At 36.1% G+C, this 7,081-nt stretch overlaps 1 non-coding gene across 1 annotated transcript; it reads right to left on the reverse strand.

Moving 5' to 3' along the window:
- Positions 1 to 4,740: 4,740 nt before the first annotated feature.
- On the reverse strand, positions 4,741 to 4,848 carry LOC131244766 (small nucleolar RNA R71). The gene has a single exon (XR_009170543.1). It is a non-coding gene; the product is annotated as a small nucleolar RNA R71 (small nucleolar RNA).
- Between the last annotated feature and the right edge of the window lie 2,233 nt (positions 4,849 to 7,081).

The raw sequence follows: 7,081 nt of genomic DNA on the forward strand, positions 1-7,081 counted from the left end.
AGCAAAACTCGCAGCACATATTGGGCACCATTTTTTATTACTCGAAGCACTCCTCGATGACATTGAAGACCCGTTCAATGACATCGAAGGTCTTTTCGATGACATCGAATTTATTGAAGAAATTGGGTTAGCTTTCTGGAGTGTTTTGGACACATTATCGATTCCTCGAACAATGCTCAATGACATTGAAGGTATGTTTAATGACATGGAAGGTTACAAAGTCCAGATGAAGCTACAAAAGTATGAAAAAAGTATATACAAAAGACACCTTTGATGACATTAAAGGCTGTTTGATGTCATCGAACGGCTCGCGCAAAGTACATAGATTTGAGGCAATTTCTGAATTTTTTTTAAAGAGGTGCGAAAGGAGGTGTTGCACAACTATAAATAGGAGTCCCTAGGGCATTCCTTTGGATCTATCTAATCAATCTAGGGTTTGAGGAGGGGAGCAAAAGCATGGAGAGCCGTCGCCAAGCGTTCTTCTTCCTTCATTAGTTTTTTGTGCTTTCTTCTAGGGTTTTAGATCCAATCATGTCTATGGTTGGCTAAACCTCTTAGCTAGGGCTAAGAGGTGAAGCTTATACAATGGTAGGATGTTTTCTATTACTTTAATTATGTTTAAGTTGAACTCTCTTTGATTTTAGTTTGATATTTAAGAAATACTTTCAGTTTTTAATGGTTTGTCGTGACTCAAATTACAATATATCTGCGATAGCTTTGAGTATCTCTTTTCATGTTTTGAGATTGTGAAATTAGTAAATCATGTTGTTCACCATTATCCCTTGGGCATGGTTGGATGATAGAATCCCTTTTTATCTTCATGAGTCTATTATGTTTGGTTATGAGATTGGTATATCTTATTGTGAGCCACTGTACCCTGGGCATGGTTTTGTTTGGTTATGAGATTTGTCACTTAGTGATATACCCCATAAACAAGAAGGTTAGTGTGGTGATAGTTGTTGAGGGTCAAATATTGCATGTTTTCCCTTATTTATATCATGGTTTTATGAACATGATAACGCTTAATGGGTATATTTTATACATGATTGCATTGCGAGGTGAGTTTAAGAGCTTAGATTGAAAAGGATGTTAAAAGCATGGATTTAAAGCTCAAGAATCACCAGGGCAAGGAATGGATCTTAGGAGACCAAGGTTAAAGATTTCAAGACCCCAAGATCTAAGAAAAATAAGTGGAGAAGGAAGTTGAAAGTGCAGTGCTGAAATTCACACTGTCTATGTCATCAAAGGCTGTTTAATGACGTTGAAGCCGGTCCTTGATGACATCGAAGGTAATTGATGACATCTAAGAATTATTAAAAATCAAGTCTGGTTGTTGGACTAATTGGATGCAATTCTTAATGACACCGAAGCCTTGTTCGATTGCTCGAAGACCTATTTAATGACATCGAACTTTTTACAGATTTTTGAAGCAACTCGTTAGAACACTCTTGACACATTCTTGATGGATCGAACACCATTCGATGACATCGAAGGCAGGTTCGATGACATGAAAAGTTACGTAGTGTGAAAGGTGTGACTTCTAAATTCAAGTTACCTTTGATGACATCGAAGGCGATACGCAGAGTTAAGTGGACTACATAAATTTGAGGCGATTTTCTAATTTTAGACGGACATGGCTATAAATATGGGTTTTCCTAAGAGTTCTAAACATTAATTAGGTTTTGAGAAGCAGAGTCAATGGGTGGAGAAGCCTCCCAAGAGTTTTTCTTCCTCCCTTTTATATTTTTAATGCTTTCTTTTAAGGTTTCAGATCCAATTATGTCTATGGTTGGCTAAACCTCTTAGCTATGGCTAAAAGGTGAAGCATGTAACATGTTCAAATAATTTTCTTATTTTAATTCTTATTCTTGTAAAACCTCATTGATTTCTAGTTTGATAATAAAGGAATATTTTTAGTTTTCTATGATTTATTGTGACTCAAATTATAATAGATGCTTTGATATCTTTAGATATCTTCTTTTGCTATTTTGAGATTGAGAAAGTGGAAAATCCTTTTATTCACCATCGTCTCCTGGGCATGGTAGGGTGATAGAATCCCTGCCAATCATCACAATTCTCCTCCATTGACAATTAGGTCAATAAAAAGTTTAGATTTAGTATAATTGTTTTATCTTCCAATTGAATAGGATAGGACTCCAATTCCAATTGTGTTTCTTAAATCAAGCAATGTAGTATCCTGATACCTACAAGTGGATCCTTGGCACTCTAGTTCACTTTTGATTATTGAAATCCCTTTTACGATTACTCCCTTATATTTCAAATTTAAATTTAGATATTTTTCTAGTTCTAGTTCTAATTACTTTCAAAATACATATAAGATTAGTCCCTATGGATTCGACCTCGGTCTCACCGAGATTATTATTACATCACGACCCTACAGTTAGGGTTATGAATAAGTTTTTAGCACCTGTTGAGTGTCAAATATTACATATTTTCCTCTATTTATATATTGGTTTTATGAACACAATAATGCTTAAAAGTATATTTTGTGCATGTTTATGTTGTAAAGTGAATCTAAGAGCTTGAATTGAAAAGAATGATAAAAGCATGGATTTGATGCTTGAGAAACACCAAGGCAAAGAATGGATCTTTGGAGACCAAGATTGAAGATTTCAAGACCCCAAGATTTAAGAAAACTAAGTGGAGAATGAAGGAAGTCGAAAGAACAAAGTGCCTGAAATTCACTTCACTAACTGTGTCATCGACCACAGTTCGATGACATCAAACACAAGTCGATGACATCGAATTTTTACATGAAAATCGAGTTGGTCGCTCGACATATTGGGTGCAGTTTTCAATTACTCGAAGTTTCTCTTGATGATATCTAAGACACGCTCGATGACATCAAATCTCATTTGATGGCATCAAAATTTCTAAAGAATTTTAAAACAACTTGTTGGACTATTTTGGACACTTATTAGAGGACTCGAAGACCGTTCGATGACATCGAAGACCTGTTCGATGACATTGAAGAACTGCTGGAAGATAAGAGGAGTTATGCACTGAGAAAGGTGAGAAGGTACGACTTTCGGATTTAAATCCTTTCAATTACATTGAAGGTTGTTCAATGACATTGAAGGTGTTACACAGATTTACACAGACTATGTAAATTTGATGCGTTTTTTTGATTTTACAAGGATAATGCTATAAATATGGGTTTCCTAAACACTTCAAGGGATATCTAGGGTTTTGAGGAGCAGAGCAAAAGGGTGGAGCCATCTTCCAAGAGTTTTTTCTTCCATTCTTCCTAGTTTTTAATGCTTTCTTTGAGGATTTTAGATTTAATCATGTCTATGGTTGGCTAAACCTCTTAGCTAGGGCTAAGAGGTGAAGCTTGTAGCATGTTGGGATCTTTTTCTTGTTTTGATTCTTGTTCTTGTTGAACTACTTCGATTTTAATTTGATATTTAAGGAATACTTCCAGTTTTTAATGGTTCGTTGTAACTCAAATTACAATATATTTACGATAGCTTTGAGTATCTTCTTTTTTTTTATTTTGAGATTGTGGGATTGGTAAATCCTGTTATTAGCCATCGTCTCCAGGGCATGGTTTGGTGATGGAATCCCTTCCAACCCTCACAATTCTCCTTCATTAAGAATTAGGTCAATGAAAGTTCATATTTGATTTTATTGATATATCATCTAATTGGATAGGATAGGACTCCAATTCCAATTGTGTTCCTTGAATCAAATAAGGAAACATCCTGATAGCTGTAAGTGGATCCTTGGAACCCTATTGAAATCCCTTTTACAATTACTTCCTTTATTCCAAATTTCTAATTTAGATCTTCTTCTAGTTCTACTTCTAGTTACTTTAAAAAAACGTATGAGATTAGTCCCTGTGGATTCGACCTCAGTCTCACCGAGATTATTACTACGTCGCGACCCTGCACTTGGGTTTGTGAACAGCATCATTACCGGGGACTTCGGCTTTGTTTTTCTGAGATTAATTAGTATTAGAATTAGGTTAAGATTAGGGGTTATTTTTTTGTTATGCTTTTAGGTTAGGATTTTTCTAAAATTGTTTTTAGAGACTAACTTTGTTTTCTATTTTGTAAGATCTTAAAATAACAACCCTAATCCGATAACCTCTTCCCAATTCTCTCTTTTTTAAAAAATATTCTTATTTGCTTTAGTTATCTTTCTTCTTAGGTTTAGTTACCTAAGGGCTGAGAGTATTTAATGCCCAAGTGGGTCTGTGATAACACTTTACATCTTTTAAGTGAATGAGGATTAATAGAAGGGTTGCCTATCCATCGCAGGGTTAGACACCACTTCTGAGTCAATAGAAATGATCGCTACAAATCAACTTCAACCTCCAGTTGAGGAAGTTCAAGATGAAAATGAGGTGCATAATGTACCCCCACCTTGTACTCTACAAGATTATTTACAATCGACGGGGGTGAGTACACCTTCTTACATCATATTCCCATTGAATGCAGGAATTATGGATGTTAAACCTCGGGTGATTCAACTCCTTAAGTTTCATGGACTAGAATTTGAAAGTCTATAATTGCATATGAAGGAGTTTGATGAGATAATATCTACATTACACTTCCCAAACATGTCTGAGGACACGGTAAGATTGAAATTGTTTCCTTTCTCTTTGAAAGAAAAAGTTAAGTTGTGGTTACATTCCTTAAGACCATGGTCCATTGGCACATGAGCTGAGATGATAAGGGAGTTCCTTAAAAGGTTCTACTCATGTAATAAAACGAATACCTTAAGGAAAGTAATAATGAATTTTGCGCAAAAAGAAGATGAGACCTTCTTCCAATGTTGGGAGTGATTTAAGGATCTCATAAATTCATGTCCACAACATGGCTACAAAACATGGCAGATAACAAGCTTTTTCTATGAGGCATTGACGCCATCCATGCGCCAATTTATGGAGATGATGTGTAATAGGGAATTCATGAACAAGGAAGCTGATGATGCATGGGATTATTTTGATAAACTTAATGAAAACGCGCAATCATAAGATACCTCCTCAAAAACTACCACTTCTAAGCCTACTCAATCAAAGAAAATGGGAGGAATTTATGTTTTGAAAGAGGAAGATGATATAAATGCAAGATTGGCCAAACTCACAAGAAATTCAAGGCCATTAAACGTAAGAAGGCGGAACCCGAAAAGGCTACAAAAGTTGTTGAAATTGTGGTAAAGATTGCTCTAGTAGAAGTAGGAATAGGTCAAAGTGTACTATAGTGGGGTGAATCAGACTTTATAAAATTTTATGATGGTTTAAAATCCTATCATCATCATCTTGATCTAATATAACAATTTATCAAGATATCTTTATCTTAACTCTAATGGCTTCCAAGCCAAATAGAGGATCCAATCACAAGACTATTCAATATTTAAGCAATACATAAATTTAGTCTATGATGGATGGATAGAGTGACTGTGTGTGAGATGTGATACTTATCAGTTCTAAATAATCATGCATCATGTGATCATTCAAAGTGCGATAACAGAGTATGCAAATAACAATCTCAAACACAATCATTTTATAGTGGTTTGGCTATATGCCTACTCCACTTTCGGTGAAAGCACTCAACCCTTGAGTGTACTGGATCTCACTAACAGAGGTTTTAAATCAGGTTCACCTCTAACCTTCACAACCTACACAAGGTCAACTCTAGGACTTACACAAGGAACCTAGATATGTCTCCACGAGACATAAGTTTATGCCCCACGCAGGAGCAAGGGTCAACACACAACACCCAAGTTTTATGCTTTACACACAAGCAAAGGATCCACACAAGGAACTTAGGGTTTTAGGCCACACAGGCTAAGGATCTACACAAGGAACCTAAAGTTTATGCCCTACACAAGAGCAAATGTTAACACATAACACCTAGGGTTTTAGGCCACACAGGCTAAGGACTTATACTAAGGACCTAAGTTTATGCTCACCAAGAGCAAGGGTCAACACACAACACCCATACGTACTCCCCCGTCGGAGGCCTCCTATAAGGACTTGAAAGGGGTGAGAATCACCTATGACCCAATCCTATACAAAGGAATGATCAACAGGGTCTCTAGACTCCAATGACTTATAGATAAGTAGATGCACCACATTAAGCACGTTGATGAAGATCTCCTCATTTGATGACGAAGAATCTTCAGCTCCCTTGATCCGCAACACTTATGATGTGTAAGGCGATGAGTTGGGTTAAGGTTATGTTGGTAATTACTCTATTAAATGATTAATCACTGGAGTGACAGAGTAATACCTCTATCTATACATTCAAGGAATCTCAGCTCAATGATTTGCCATTAAGATGGTAGTTGAAGGATCCTTGAATGTAGAAGTTCATTCACCAATCCACTCTATTGAATATCAATGATGAGGGTGAATTGAAGAATGAACTCCCATGAGAGAAAAGGGCTTAGGGTAGGTGATCTGAATTAAACACTCAAAAGCTCTATCTATTTTCTCTTGAAACAACCTAAGGCAAGCTCTCATTAAATAGGTAAAAAGTTCCAATAGAAATAAAACAGCCATATTTTTTGACAGAGTTGAGTCATCAAAAATCACATAATTTTCCTTAACTGCTTACTGGACAAAAACTGACTAGATGTCAATTTTATCGAGCCGGTTCGATGAACTCAAGATTCAAAAGTCGATGATATCGATCCTGTCATCGATTCATTGAGACTTTAGCCAAAGTTTCATCTTGGTTGTTGGACATCTGAAGTCCTTATTTCGATAACATCGAGTGATTTTCAAGGACATCGATAACAAAGTCTGATTTCATCAAAGCATTATCGATAAATCGACAAAGGCTGAAAACTTAGAGATTTTTCTGATTTTGTAAAACAGTTTTAAAACTTTAAACCCTATATTGTTCTAACCATTTTTAAGGGTTTTATATACCTGGTGTTTAGGGACATGGGATGTGAGGCTAAGTTTACTTTTGTAAAGATCTGAAGCCACATCCAGTTGAGGCAGACGCTTGAATGATCTTCCTATGGGGCTCATTTGTTTTGTTGACTCAACACTCATGCTAATTGACAAACCAAGGCACTTTCAATCTCCCCCTTTATCAATTAC

The sequence above is a fragment of the Magnolia sinica genome, chromosome 4, assembly GCF_029962835.1.
Source record: "Magnolia sinica isolate HGM2019 chromosome 4, MsV1, whole genome shotgun sequence".
NCBI lineage: Eukaryota > Viridiplantae > Streptophyta > Magnoliopsida > Magnoliales > Magnoliaceae > Magnolia > Magnolia sinica.